The sequence below is a fragment of the Ranitomeya variabilis genome, chromosome 4 (genome assembly GCF_051348905.1).
Source record: "Ranitomeya variabilis isolate aRanVar5 chromosome 4, aRanVar5.hap1, whole genome shotgun sequence".
In the NCBI taxonomy this organism is placed as follows: Eukaryota; Metazoa; Chordata; class Amphibia; order Anura; family Dendrobatidae; genus Ranitomeya; species Ranitomeya variabilis.
Window position 1 is genome coordinate 763,059,641 of NC_135235.1, and position 15,608 is coordinate 763,075,248.

General features: G+C 50.5%; 2 protein-coding genes across 3 annotated transcripts in view; one reads left to right on the top strand and one right to left on the bottom strand.

The window, feature by feature from the left end:
• Positions 1–8,783, bottom strand: part of LOC143766862 (uncharacterized) — a 98,411-nt gene extending 89,628 nt beyond the window's left edge. The window contains exon 1 of one of the 2 annotated variants that reach the window (XM_077254851.1): positions 8,671–8,783. The gene's annotated coding sequence lies outside the window, so the exon portion shown is untranslated. Of the gene's footprint in view, positions 1–878; positions 998–8,670 lie in introns of those variants that run through there. The other variant, XM_077254852.1, reaches the window with a different exon arrangement.
• Positions 8,784–8,795: 12 nt separating this feature from the next.
• The window catches only part of LOC143767113 (gastrula zinc finger protein XlCGF66.1-like), a 43,840-nt gene continuing 37,027 nt past the window's right edge, over positions 8,796–15,608 (top strand). Inside the window, exon 1 of the mRNA XM_077255134.1 lies at positions 8,796–9,303. The gene's annotated coding sequence lies outside the window, so the exon portion shown is untranslated. The remainder of the gene's footprint in view (positions 9,304–15,608) is intronic.

Here is a 15,608-nt window from a genome sequence, read left to right on the forward strand (position 1 = left end):
AAACCACCTGCAAGAAGATACATGAAGAAACACTCAAATTCAAATAGAATATCATAACATGCCACCTAAAAATTAATGACGAACATAACTTAAATAGCGATCTGAAGTTCACCTGCTAATTCTCCGTATGTCCTCCGCGCCCAAACCCAAACTATCAGCCTCTGATGCAGCCCCGATCCTAAAGGAATGCGACCCGAACAAATCCGGGGAAAGGCCCAACTCCTGCAAACCCCTTTTCAATACCGCAATAAACTGAAAACGAGACAGAAATGACCCCTCCGCGTGACACAACAAAGGGCCTGCTCTGCCTGACCACAATCGCCAATATGCTTCCAGACATCCTCTAGGGCACATCAATGACCCATTAACCCTCCCCAACACCACGCGTTGTCCTCTACTAAACTGGTCAGTCTTCGAACGCCGAATCCAAAAAACGATACCTCCTGTCCAAAAATCCACATCCTCTGCCAAAAAAAACCCTGCCCTGTCCCTGGAGCTTGACACAAGCTACCAACACGCATTGCCCCAAAAAATGCTAAAGAAAAAGCAAGTCGAAACAACGCCGACTCAAAATTAGAACAAGTAGTCTCCAAAAATCCGCCCAACCGTTCCAAAAGGCTGAAAGAAATGGGACGGCGCCGATCAAGCGTCTGATTACCTCTCCTAAACCCCCTTAGTGCCTGTCTAACCAAAAAATGTTTTATAGCGTCAGCCAACCCCTGCAACTTAAAAGCAAAAGCCAGTCCAGCAAAGAATTTATTCACTTTAGAAATCGACCAACCTACCTCGTCCGCATTGCCAATTAAAAATAAAACCGCCAACATCATATCTTCTTCGGACACCAAATTGCCCCAACAAGACACCCAACTTTGCCATACCCGCCACGAGGCTTCGTATGATGACCAGGTTTGGCTTGCAACAGACTCTTGAATCAACAGTCCCGCTCGTCCATAATCACGTTCCATAGATGCAAATGGTATTCCTCTCCCGAAATCTCCGCGTCCGGCGCCAATTCCCAAAAATGCTGCCACTGAAAACGAGATAACGCAACCACAATTGAATTTTGGACACCTGGCACATGAACCGCCGAAATACAAGCATTCAGCTCCAAGCACCTGAAAACCAGCTCCCTCACCAACTTAATCACATGGGGGGACGAGGCCGATAAACTGTTAATCACCGGCAAGACGCTCATATTGTCGCAATGAAAACGAACCCTCCTGTTAGCTAACATTCCCCCCCCAAATGGAAACCGCCACGACAATAGGAAACAATTCTAGCAAAGCCAGGTTTCTCGTAAGGCCCAACTCCCTCCAATGGTCCGGCCAACGTCCCGCACACCACCGTCCCTTGCAATAGGCCCCGAAACCAGCCGTACCAGCTGCTTCCGTGTATATCTCGCAGTCAAAATTGGTTAAAACCTCCTGTTGAATCAATGACCGCCCATTGTAATTGTTCAAAAAATGCTGCCACACTAGCAAATCCTCCCTGTGCTCCTTGTTCAAACGAATAAAATGGTGAGGCGCCTTCCCCCCGCCGTCGCGACAAAATATCCTACCCATGGGTATGATTCTGCACGCGAAATCCAACCTATCCAACAAAGACTGCAACTCTTTCAAAGTCAGCTTCCGCATCCTCCTAGCTCTATCCACCTCTTGTTGCAGGAGGGTCAGCTTGTCTTCTGGCAACCGACACTCCATTCTCTCGGAATCAATTAGAATGCCCAGAAAACTCAAAACGGTACTGGGACCTTCCGTCTTTTCCGCCGCTAACGGAACCCCAAAACGCTCAGCAACCCAAAACATAGCCGTTAACGTATACCGGCACACTGCTGAATCAGGGGGACCAATAAACAAAAAATCATCCAAATAATGAATAACTGACTGAACTCCCGCAACTTCCCTAACCACCCGCTCCAAGAAAGTACTGAACGTCTCGAACAAGGAACAAGAAATTGCGCAACCCACTGGCAAACATCTATCCAAATAGTAACCACCATTCCAAAAATAACCTAACAACGGAACACTGTCCGGGTGCACCGGAAGCAAACGGAAGGCGGATTCAATATCCGTCTTCGCCAACAAAGCCCCGGGGCCGTGTCTCCTCACCCACTGTACCGCCACATCAAACGATGTATATTCAACAGAGCACAACTCTTGGGCGATGCCATCATTCACCGACCGGCCTTTTGGATATGACAAATGCTGAATCAACCGAAATTTATTCTGCTCTATTTTAGGCACTACCCCCAAAGGGGAAACAACCATCCCTTCCGTTGGCGGATGCAAAAATGGACCCGCCATCCTACCCAGCTCCACTTCTTTTTTGAGCTTAACATCAACCACCTCGGCATGCAACATTGCTGACCGCAATTGCGCTGGGGGTGCCTGCCGCAGGTGGAGGATCCGTACTCCTCACTGCCGCCGCTGCCAGTCCCTGCTGCGTTCCTCTTCGTGCCGCTGCTGACCCCCCCTGAGCGCCGGGGACCGGCTGGAATCCAGGGAGGCGCTGGCTGCACGCTGCCTGGCTTGTACTGGCCGCACTTCCGGTCCGGCGCTCACAGCAGCAGCGGTGTCCTGTGCTTGGCGCCGGGCGCATGCAGGCCGGGTGGGTGGATTCCTGCCGGAGCGTGAGCGGCTGGAGGGGGCAGCGCCGTCTGATTCACCGCCCGCAGGGTCCCTGGAGGGGCTCTGGAGCCTGCGCCTGCCACGCGCCGCAACTTTGGGGGAAAGTCTTTCTGGGGGCCTGGTCCTCCTGCCCCTTGTGCTCACTCCGGATCGCTCTACATCTCCTAGGATCGAGGACAGCTGGGCTTCAAGCCAACCTATCCTCCTAGACTGAGCCACCTCCTGCAGCCGAGACATCAGTGATTCTGCTGACTCCATCAGGTACGTCTGCTTCACTCTGGAATATGGGATGAAATGGCGGTTTTCCCGCACTTTTCCTCCCAAATCCCCCCTCCTTATAGCTCCTCCCCCGCTGCAATCCTCCTATCACAACTAAATGGCATTATTCAAAAACCTTAAGGCCAAATGCAGTCATGGGGGGCCTCCGTCTAGCTGCGCCCTACTCCTGCCCCCGTCTAGAAACAGATTTGGCCAGAGTCGGTCACTGACTCCATCACCACCAGCCGTCTATATGAAGGTTTCCCGTCTTCCCCGCACTGTAATCTTCTATCACGTTAGATCTCAGGTCTGATTCACACCCAGAAGTTTGTTTATAGCCTAGGAAAGGGGGTAATACACACGGAGCTTCCTGTTATTATCCTTAGTGGCTGAGGATCACAGATAATACCAGCTAAGTTACTGAACATAGAACAAGCTCTAGGGAGGTGGTAACTGGACTGACCGCAAACCTGATCCTAACCAAACACACTAAAGGTAGCCGGTGAACGTGCCTAAAAATCCTGGACGTCTCGACGCAGCCTGAGGAACTAACTACCCCTAGAGAGAAAGTAAGACCTCACTTGCCTCAAGAGAAATAATTCCCAAAGATATAGAAAGCCCCCAACAAATAATAACGGTGAGGTAAGGGGAAAATACATACGTAGAAATGAAAACAGATTCAGCAAATGAGGCCCGCTAATACTAGATAGCAGAAGAGAGATAGTGAACTGTGCGGTCAGTAGAAAACCCTACAAAATATCCACGCTGAGAATTCAAGTACCCCCACACCAACTAACGGTGTGAGGGAAGAAACTCAGCCCCCTAGAGCTACCAGCAAGCAAGGAAATCACATATTAGCCAGCTGGACAAGAAACATAATGAACACTGATGATCAAAAAAAATGAACAAACGGAAACTTAGCTTCTCTTGGAGAGACTGGTAGCAAGGTAGTCAGAAGGAATCAGAATAGCACTGAATACATTGACAGCAAGCAAGGAACTGAGTATCCAGGTGAGCTAAATAGGAAACCAACCAACAGATAACGAGACAGCTGATGCCAGCCACAAACCTGCAGAAAGACAGCACTCACACAGTACCACTTGTGACCACAAGAGGGAGCCCAGAAATAGAGTTCACAACAGCTTCCCTGGCTAGTAATATCAGCTCACAACTGTATACTTAGCCTTTAGTGGCTATTAACATGGGGGACTCCTCTAAAAAAGTGGCGTACTTTGCCCCTATATTTAATAACCAGCAAAGGCTATGCGACAGTTGCGGGTTGATATTAATAGCTTAGGAAGGGGCCATAGATACTGTGCCCCCAGGCTAAAAATATCAGCTTTCAGCCGCCCGGAAAAGGCACATCTCTAAGATGCACCAGTTCTGGCACTTAGCCTCTCTCTTCCTACTTGCCCTTTAGCTGAAATTATTATGATGGGAAGGAGAGGGTGACCAATACCACACCCCACCGAGCCCTGTCAATGCATAGGCATCATAGCAACCGAGTGGGCTACCTTTATGGATGATACACTCCTGCCTATCCAACTATCATATGGTAATTATCTCATAGATCCTGGGTTCATTAGTATTTGCACCAAGAATGAGGCTAATTGAGTACTTATTAATTAACTGTCGGTGGTCGGAGGTAGTCAGTGAGGTGGATGGTACCATATTGTGCTTGTAGGGGGCAGTACTGTGGGAACATTAGAAAGTGGGGGGATGGTATTACTGTGGGGACATTATACTGTATGTGAGGGGGATGCCAGTCCTGTGGAAACATTATCCTGTGTGTGGGGGTATGGCGGTACTAGGAGAACATTATACTGTGTGTGGGGGTATGGCGGTACTATGAGAACATTATACTGTGTGTGGGGGAATGGCAGTACTATGAGAACATTATACTGTGTGTGGGGGTATGGCGGTACTGTGAGAAGATTATACTCTGTGTGTGGGGGTATGGTGGTACTGTAGGAACATTATACTGTGTGTGGGGGTATGGCGGTACTATGAGAAGATTATACTGTGCGTGGGGGGTATGGCGGTACAATGAGAACATTATACTGTGTGTGGGGTGTGAGGTACCAAGGGGAGAAGTACTAGAAAACAGATATGTTTCTCCCCGTTTCATTTAATATGTCTCCCAGTATTGATTGTGAAGCTGTTTATTTCACTGTAATCCGGTCCTAGTTTCTTTAGTGATCAGCGTGGAAAGGACTGGTGCTTCCCCTCCACACATGCAGTCCAGGTTTTGGTCTCCCGACTGCTTCAGCTGATAATCAGGAGCTGCCGGGATCTCACTCTCATCTGCTGGTCTGGGAGCTGACACAGTAAGGCTACTTTCACACTAGCGTTAACTGCATTACGTCGCAAATGCGTCGTTTTGCCGAAAAAACGCATCCTGCAAAAGTGCTTGCAGGATGCGTTTTTTCTGCATTGACTAACATTAGCGACGCATTTGCGACGCAATGACACACGTCGCAACCGTCGTGCGACGGTTGCGCCGTGCTGTTGCGGACCGTCGGGAGCAAAAAACGTTACACGTAACGTTTTTTGCTCCCGATGGTCCGCTTTTTCCGACCGCGCATGCGCGGCCGGAACTCTGCCCCCACCTCCCCGCACCTCACAATGGGGCAGCGGATGCGCTGGAAAAAGGCATCCGCTGCCCCCGTTGTGCGGCAGGGACAACGCTAGCGTCGGGGACCTCGGCCCGACGCACGGCGACGGTCCGAGCCCGACGCTAGTGTGAAAGAAGCCTAAGACTGCATGAACTTCTTTATTGTTGTGTAGGTTTATTTTGTAGTTAGAACCTTGTTGTTAGTTAGCGGCCAGACGGCCTTAGACATTTTATTTCATGTTTTGTATGACAAATGTGCACAATAAATACGCCTGGCACATGTCTGTGTGGAACTCACCAGCCTGCTACTGTCCATTGTGACTCCATAGCCACCTGCTTAGGCCAAAGCAAAGATCCCTGCTGAGCTATATTCCCACAGGGGGTATGGCGGTACTGTGAGAACATTATACTGTGTGTGGGGGGATGGCGGTACTATGAGAACATTATACTGTGTGTGGTGGTATGACGGTACTATGAGAACATTATACTGTGTGGGGGTATGGTGGTACTATGAGAACATTATACTGTGTGGGGGTATGGCGGTACTGTGAGAACATTATACTGTGTGTGGGGGTATGGCGGTATTATGAGAACATTATACTGTGTGTGGGGGTATGGCGGTGCTATGAGATTATACTGTGTGTGGGGGTATGGCGGTACTATGAGAACATTATACTGTGTGTGGGGGTATGGCGGTACTGTGAGAACATTATACTGTGTGTGGGGGTATGGTGGTATTATGAGAACATTATAGTGTGTGGGGGTATGGCGGTACTATGAGAACATTATACTGTGGGGGATGGCGGTGCTATGAGATTATACTGTGTGTGGGGGTATGGCGGTACTATGAGAACATTATACTGTGTGTGGGGGTATGGCGGTACTATGAGAACATTATACTGTGTGTGGGGGTATGGCGGTACTGTAGGAACATTATACTGTGTGTGGGGGTATGGCGGTACTATGAGAACATTATACTGTGTGTGGGGGTATGGCGGTACTATGAGAACATTATACTGTGTGTGGGGGTATGACGGTACTATGAGAACATTATACTGTGTGTGGGGGTATGGCGGTACTATGAGAACATTATACTGTGTGTGGGGGTATGGCGGTACTGTAGGAACATTATACTGTGTGTGGGGGTATGGCGGTACTATGAGAACATTATACTGTGTGTGGGGGTATGGCGGTACTATGAGAACATTATACTGTGTGTGGGGGTATGACGGTACTATGAGAACATTATACTGTGTGGTGGTATGACGGTACTATGAGAACATTATACTGTGTGGGGGTATGGTGGTACTATGAGAACATTATACTGTGTGGGGGTATGGCGGTACTGTGAGAACATTATACTGTGTGTGGGGGTATGGCGGTATTATGAGAACATTATACTGTGTGTGGGGGTATGGCGGTGCTATGAGATTATACTGTGTGTGGGGGTATGGCGGTACTATGAGAACATTATACTGTGTGTGGGGGTATGGCGGTACTGTGAGAACATTATACTGTGTGTGGGGGTATGGTGGTATTATGAGAACATTATAGTGTGTGGGGGTATGGCGGTACTATGAGAACATTATACTGTGGGGGATGGCGGTGCTATGAGATTATACTGTGTGTGGGGGTATGGCGGTACTATGAGAACATTATACTGTGTGTGGGGGTATGGCGGTACTATGAGAACATTATACTGTGTGTGGGGGTATGGCGGTACTGTAGGAACATTATACTGTGTGTGGGGGTATGGCGGTACTATGAGAACATTATACTGTGTGTGGGGGTATGGCGGTACTATGAGAACATTATACTGTGTGTGGGGGTATGACGGTACTATGAGAACATTATACTGTGTGGGGGTATGGCGGTACTATGAGAACATTATACTGTGTGGAGGTATGGCGGTACTATGAGATTATACTGTGTGTGGGGATATGGCGGTACTATGAGAACATTATACTGTGTGTGTGGGGATATGGCGGTACTATGAGAACATTATACTGTGTGTGGGGGATGGCGGTTCTATGAGAACATTATACTGTGTGTGGGGGGATGGCGGTACTATGAGAACATTATACTGTGTGTGGGGGGATGGCGGTTCTATGAGAACATTATACTGTGTGTGGGGGGATGGCGGTACTATGAGAACATTATACTGTGTGGGGGTATGGCGGTACTATGAGAACATTATACTGTGTGTGGGGGTATGGTGGTACTATGAGAACATTATACTGTGTGTGGGGGATGGCGGTTCTATGAGAACATTATACTGTGTGTGGGGGGATGGCGGTACTATGAGAACATTATACTGTGTGTGGGGGGATGGCGGTTCTATGAGAACATTATACTGTGTGTGGGGGGATGGCGGTACTATGAGAACATTATACTGTGTGGGGGTATGGCGGTACTATGAGAACATTATACTGTGTGTGGGGGTATGGTGGTACTATGAGAACATTATACTGTGTGTGGGGTATGGCGGTACTATGAGAACATTATACTGTGTGGGGGTATGGTGGTACTATGAGAACATTATACTGTGTGGTGGTATGGCGGTAGTGTGAAAATCCCTTTTTTACGAGAGATGCCAGTACTGTGGAAACATTATACTGTGTGAGCGCCATCATATATATTACATAAGGGGTGTAAAAAGGAGAGTCATAATAAAGCCTCCTCAGGGCTGTGCTGCATTTGTACAGACTGCTATCTGCCGTGCAGACGGGACCATGTGACACCAATGGGGAGAGGGAGGGTTTCCGGAGGGAAGAGTCTAGAGGGTGCACCTGGTCAGGAGACCTTGATGGCGCAGTTACTGATATTATAAAGGCCGGAGCCCCAAAGGCAGAACAGATTTGGCGCCAACAAAGGAAAGGGGTGCGGGGAAGAATCTGAGGTACCAGCTCATGGTAAAGTGCCCGAGGCAGCTGGGTGTGGGGCAGAACCTGCTTACAGGGCATAATGGGAGCATTACACTGTGTGGGGCCAAGAAAGGGGCCCTGTACTAGGAGAACACTCCGCTCCTCACTTCCTGTCCTCCATAGTTGGCTCGTATGTATCTATTACAGGAAACAGAACAACAACGTTATGGTTCTTATAAAGAGTCTCCTCCGTGCAGAAGGGGTTAATGTCCCCGGCTGCGCTCAGTACTGGGGAATCGCCACATACCTCCACCTGCAGAGCCGCACTCCACAGATATGGCTGGCTAGATGCTAGAGTGTATGTATGGGCTCGGTAGAGGCTAGATTGGAGTTGATTTCTTGAAATCATGATGTCACCGGAAGGGGCGGGGCCTCCTTTATTGACGAGCCGATAGCAAGGAAGCTGCTGCTGGAGAAGAGGCGCGGGAAATGAGAGGCTGCAGCATGGAGCCGTGTGAGGAGAGGAGCTGCAGCGTGTGAGGAGAGGACCGAGGGGCTGCAGCGTGAGGAGAGGACCGAGGGGCTGCAGCATGGAGCATTGTGAGGAGAGGACCGAGGGGCTGCAGCGTGGAGCATTGTGAGGAGAGGACCGAGGGGCTGCAGCGTGAGGAGAGGACCGAGGGGCTGCAGCATGGAGCATTGTGAGGAGAGGACCGAGGGGCTGCAGCACGGAGCCATGTGAGGAGAGGACCGAGGGGCTGCAGCGTGAGGAGAGGACCGAGGGGCTGCAGCATGGAGCATTGTGAGGAGAGGACCGAGGGGCTGCAGCGTGGAGCATTGTGAGGAGAGGACCGAGGGGCTGCAGCGTGAGGAGAGGACCGAGGGGCTGCAGCATGGAGCATTGTGAGGAGAGGACCGAGGGGCTGCAGCACGGAGCCATGTGAGGAGAGGACCGAGGGGCTGCAGCGTGAGGAGAGGACCGAGGGGCTGCAGCATGGAGCATTGTGAGGAGAGGACCGAGGGGCTGCAGCATGGAGCATTGTGAGGAGAGGACCGAGGGGCTGCAGCGTGAGGAGAGGACCGAGGGGCTGCAGCATGGAGCATTGTGAGGAGAGGACCGAGGGGCTGCAGCATGGAGCATTGTGAGGAGAGGACCGAGGGGCTGCAGCATGGAGCATTGTGAGGAGAGGACCGAGGGGCTGCACTGTGGAGCCTTGTACGAGGGAATGAGGATGCAGCAATAAGGCTACGTTCACATTAGCGTTAAGCTAATGTGCGTCGGGTTTGCGTCGACGCATGCGTCATGCGCCCCTATACTTAACATGGGGACGCATGCGTTTTTTTTTGTTGCGTTGTGCGACACATGCGTCTTTTTTGCCGCAAGCGTCGGATCAAGAAAACGCAACAAGTTGCATTTTTCTTGCGTCCGATTTTCGGCAAAAAACGACGCATGCCTCGCAAAACGCAGCGTTTTTGCGTGCGTTTTGGCGCGTTTTTGCATGCGTTGTGCGTTGCGTCGCCGACGCAACGGCGCACAACGCTAGTGTGAACGTAGCCTAAGTGTGAGGCTCTGAAGTTGTGATTTGTTGTGAGGGGGCATGGGGTATGTAGAGGGACATCCAGGGTGCTTTGTGGCTGTTGTGAGGAGGCATGGGGTATGTAGAGGGGCATCCAGGGTGCCTTGGGGCTGTTGTGAGGAGGCATGGGGTATGTAGAGGGGCATCCAGGAGGCTTTGTGGCTGTTGTGAGGAGGCATGGGGTATGTAGAGGGGCATCCAGGGTGCCTTGGGGCTGTTGTGAGGAGGCATGGGGTATGTAGAGGGGCATCCAGGAGGCTTTGTGGCTGTTGTGAGGAGGCATGGGGTATGTAGAGGGGCATCCAGGGTGCCTTGGGGCTGTTGTGAGGAGGCATGGGGTATGTAGAGGGGCATCCAGGGTGCTTTGTGGCTGTTGTGAGGAGGCACGGGGTATGTAGAGGGGCATCCAGGGTGCTTTGTGGCTGTTGTGAGGAGGCATGGGGTATGTAGAGGGGCATCCAGGGTGCCTTGGGGCTGTTGTGAGGAGGCATGGGGTATGTAGAGGGGCATCCAGGGTGCTTTGTGGCTGTTGTGAGGAGGCATGGGGTATGTAGAGGGGCATCCAGGGTGCCTTGGGGCTGTTGTGAGGAGGCATGGGGTATGTAGAGGGGCATCCAGGGTGCTTTGGGGCTGTTGTGAGGAGGCATGGGGTATGTAGAGGGGCATCCAGGGTGCCTTGGGGCTGTTGTGAGGAGGCATGGGGTATGTAGAGGGGCATCCAGGGTGCTTTGTGGCTGTTGTGAGGAGGCATGGGGTATGTAGAGGGGCATCCAGGGTGCCTTGGGGCTGTTGTGAGGAGGCATGGGGTATGTAGAGGGGCATCCAGGGTGCCTTGGGGTTGTTGTGAGGAGGCATGGGGTATGTAGAGGGGCATCCAGGGTGCTTTGTGGCTGTTGTGAGGAGGCATGGGGTATGTAGAGGGGCATGCATGGGGCATCCAGGGTGCTGTGTGGATGATGTTAGGGGCTATGTAAAGAGGCATCCAGGGGGCCTTTTGGCTGTTGTGAGGGGGTGTGTAGAGGGGCATCCAGGGTGCTTTGGGGCTGTTGTGAGGAGGCATGGGGTATGTAGAGGGGCATCCAGGGTGCCTTGGGGCTGTTGTGAGGAGGCATGGGGTATGTAGAGGGGCATCCAGGGTGCTTTGTGGCTGTTGTGAGGAGGCATGGGGTATGTAGAGGGGCATCCAGGGTGCCTTGGGGCTGTTGTGAGGAGGCATGGGGTATGTAGAGGGGCATCCAGGGTGCCTTGGGGTTGTTGTGAGGAGGCATGGGGTATGTAGAGGGGCATCCAGGGTGCTTTGTGGCTGTTGTGAGGAGGCATGGGGTATGTAGAGGGGCATGCATGGGGCATCCAGGGTGCTGTGTGGATGATGTTAGGGGCTATGTAAAGAGGCATCCAGGGGGCCTTTTGGCTGTTGTGAGGGGGTGTGTAGAGGGGCATCCAGGGGGCTGTTGTGAGGGGGCATGGGGTATGTAAAGGGGTATCCAGGGGGGCTGTGTTGCAGTGTGAGGGAGCATAGGGTATGTAGGTGAGGGGGGCATCCAGGGGGCCTTGTGGCTGTTGTATGGGGCATGGGTTATGTAGAGGGGCATCCAGAGGGCTAGTGTGAGGGGGCATGGGGTATGTATGTATGTATGTACTTCGCCGAGACCTGCTCCCCCATAGTCATGCCACTTTGCAGTCTTGCAGTGTTCCCTCTTATTACTGCAGGGGGTTGCGGTGTGCTGTGGGGGCTGCCATTTTCCATATGCCTGCCTTCATTCACAAGCTGCAACTTCTAGCGTCCATACTTCCAGAAAATGGCTTTGGAGGCAGACTGAGATCCGTGGCAACTTTCTGGGACACCCTCCAGTTACTCTTCTGGTTCTCCGTGGACTTCCACATTTTCCAGCTTGCCATCTGTCTATTGCTCTTCATCATTCGAGCCACAGACTGCTCAGGCTTCTGACTAAAGCCCCCGTCACACTAAGCGAGATCGCTGCTGTGTCACAAGTTTTGTGACGCAACAGCGACCTCAGTAGCGATCTCGCTATGTTTGACACGTAGCAGCGACCAGGCCCCTACTGTGAGATCGCTGGTCGTGTCGGAATGGCCTGGACCTTTTTTTGATCGTTGAGGTCCCGCAGACATCGCTGAATCGGTGTGTGTGACACGGATTCAGTGATGTCTTCACTGGTAACCAGGGTAAACATCGGGTTACTAAGCGCAGGGCCGCGCTTAGTAACCCGATGTTTACCCTGGCTACCATCGTAAATTAAAAAAAAAAACAAACAGTACATACTCACATTCCGGTGTCCGTCAGGTCCCTTGCCGTCTGCTTCCCGCACTGACTGAGTGCCGGCCGTACAGTAAGAGCAGAGCACAGCGCTGACGTCACAGCTGTGCTCTGCTTTCACTTTACGGCCGGCAGTCAGTCAGTGCGGGAAGCAGATGGCAAGGGACCTGACGGACACCGGAATGTGAGTATGTACTGTTTTTTTTTTTTTTGGTAACCAGGGTAAACATCGGGTTACTAAGCGCGGCCCTGCGCTTAGTAACCCGATGTTTACCCGGGGTCCTCGGCATCGTTGGTCGCTGGAGAGCTGTCTGTGTGACAGCTCCCCAGCGACCACACAACGACTTACCAACGATCACGGCCAGGTCGTATCGCTGGTCGTGATCGTTGGTAAATCGTTTTGTGAGACGGTACCCTAAGTTGGACTCTGATATAGACTCTGACCGGGCCATCAAAGCTTCAGGACATGGTGATCAATCTGATCTTGGTAGTCAACCAGACTCGCGAGGTCAAGGAAGATGACTCGCTTCCCACAGAGCCGTTGGTATCCTTAAAAAGGCAAAAGGTACCCCTCTGTTTTTTTTTACCACAATGAGTTTGAAACCATTTCATCCAGGGAGCAGGGCCATCTGGAAAGGCATTTTCAAAGTAGGCAAATAGAAATCTTATTTCCCTATTTCTTAAAGGGCACCTGTCACCCCCAAAATGGCTGGTGAGGTAAGCTCACCGGCATCAGGGGCTTATCTACAGCATTCTGTAATGCTGTAGATAAGCCCCCGATGTTACCTGAGAGAGGAGAAAAAGACGTTAGATTATACTCACCCAGGGGTGGTCCCGCTGCGGTCTGGTCGGATGGGTGTCTCCGGTCCGCTCCGGCGCCTCCCATGTTCATTCCATGACGTCCTCTTCGGGTCTTTTCGCCGCGGCTCCGGCGCAGGCGTACTTTTTCTGCCCTGTTGAGGGCAGAGCAAAGTACTGCAGTGCGCAGGCGCCGGGCCTCTCTGACCTTTCCGGCGCCTGCGCGCACTGCAGTACTTTGCTTAAGCGAAAACGCTTAAAATACGCATTCCCATGCAATCCTATGGGATTCCGCAGTTGCTGTGCCCATGCTGCGGATTTTCTCGCTGCGGAATCGCATAGCAGTAAATTCCACTGCATGTTCATTATTTCTGCGGCATTGCGGCGATTCCGCCACCATAGGATTCCATTGAAACGCTCACTGTACGCATGTGGCTATGCCCACCATGCGTACAGTGAGCGCTTCATGTGCGGATGGTACCCAGGATCTGGAGGACAGGAGACTCTCCTCCAGGTCCTGTGTACAATATTCATGTAAAAAAAAAAAAAAAAAAGAATTTAAAATAAAAAATAAGGATATACTTACCTTCTGCTAGCTCCCGGAGCCCTCCGGCTCTCAGCGGTGCACGCAGCGGCTTCCGTTCCCAGGGATGCATTGCGAGAATCAACTGAGATGACGTCGCAGTCCCGCGACCGTGACGTCACAAAGGTCCTTCGCGCAATGCATCCCTGGGAATGGAACGTACCGGGAGCGCTACTGAGGAGAACGGGGGCCGTCGTAAGGTGAGAATAAATATATATATATATATATATATATATATATATATATATATATATATATATATATATATATATATATATATATATATATATATATATATATATATATATATATTTTATATTTTTTTTTTTTTAATTTTTTACATTCTATATTTTACTATTGATACTGTATATACAGCATCAATAGTACAACGTTGGTCATGCTTGACAAGCACTATGCTTAACAAGTGTGACCAACCTGTCAATCACTTTTCCAATTCAAATCTCTTGGATAACGCAAGCATTCTGCAAGCTAAAAACGCTTGTGTTTGGCGGCAAAACGCATGTGAATTCCGCATGCGTTTTACCCGCGGCAGGGAGTTGTGGAAATGCTGCAGACATTTACACTGCATTCCTGCAACGTGGGCACGTAGCCTAAAGGTACCGTCACACTGAACGATATCGCTAGCGATCTGTGACGTTGCAGCGTCCTGGCTAGCGATATCGTTGTTTGACAAGCAGTAGCGATCTGGATCCTGCTGTGACATAGTTGGTCGGATCAGAAAGTCCAGAACTTTATTTCGTTGCTGGATCTCCTGTAGACATCGCTGAATCGGCATGTGTGACGCCGATTCAGCTATGTCTTCACTGGTAACCAGGGTAAACATCTGGTTACTAAGCGCGGCCCTGCGCTCAGTAACCCGATGTTTACCCTGGTTACCCGGGGACTTCGGCATCGTTGGTCGCTGGAGAGCTGTCTGTGTGACAGCTCTCCAGCGACCACACAGCGATGCTGCAGCGATCGGCATCGTTGTCTTGATCGCTGCAGCGTCGCTAAATGTGACGGTACCTTTATACTTCTACTATATTTCGTCAAACCAAACAATTAACTCCCCCCTACTGTGGTGTCTGGAGCTGCTAAACTTTGGTTCAGCTGTGATGTTAGGCAATATTGATCTTGTTGCTTTGCACAATTGCTTTTCCAGGTTTGACAGCCTGGAGCGCAGTCACAGACAGCCCTGGTGTAGCCTACCTATGGATGTAAATAATGTTGTTTGTGTTACTAGATGGTGAAGCCAGGGCCAGCTCCAGGTTTTTGAGGGCCCCGGGCAAAAGCGTCTCAGTGGGCCCCCCTCTTTAACACATACCACGATTCATGATGCACAGATACAGCAGAGAAATATAGCACATCCCATGTAGCGTACAGCACAGCCCACGTAGCGTATAGCACAGCCCACACAGTGTATAACCGCAAAACCTTCCAAATGCAAGCACCACACCTCAAATCAACTCCAGGCCTTTACCTGCTTAATTGAGAATGACATAACGAAGGGATTGCCTACACCTGTCCATGAAATAGCCCTGGAGTCAATTGTCCAATTACTTTTGGTCCCTTTAGGGTATGTGCAGGATTTTGTCAGGATTTTTCATCAGGTTTTGTAGCCAAAACCAGGAGTGGGTGATAAATGCAGAAGTGGTGCATATGTTTCTATTATACTTTTCCTGTAATTGTTCCACTCCTGGTTTTGGCTACAAATCCTGATGAAAAATCCTGACGTGTGCACATACCCTTAAAAACAGGGTGGCACATGTTAAGGAGCTGAAACTCCTAAACCCTTCATCCAATTTTAATGTGGATACCCTCAAATGAAAGCTGAAAGTCTGAACTTCAACTGCATCTGAATGGTTTTGTTTAAAATTCATTGTGGTAATGTCTAGAACCAAAATTATAAAAATGTCGCTGTCCAAGTATATATGGACGCAAGTGTATATAGCACAGCCCACGTAGTATATAGCACAGCCAACGCAGTATAAAACAGCCCACGGAGTATATAG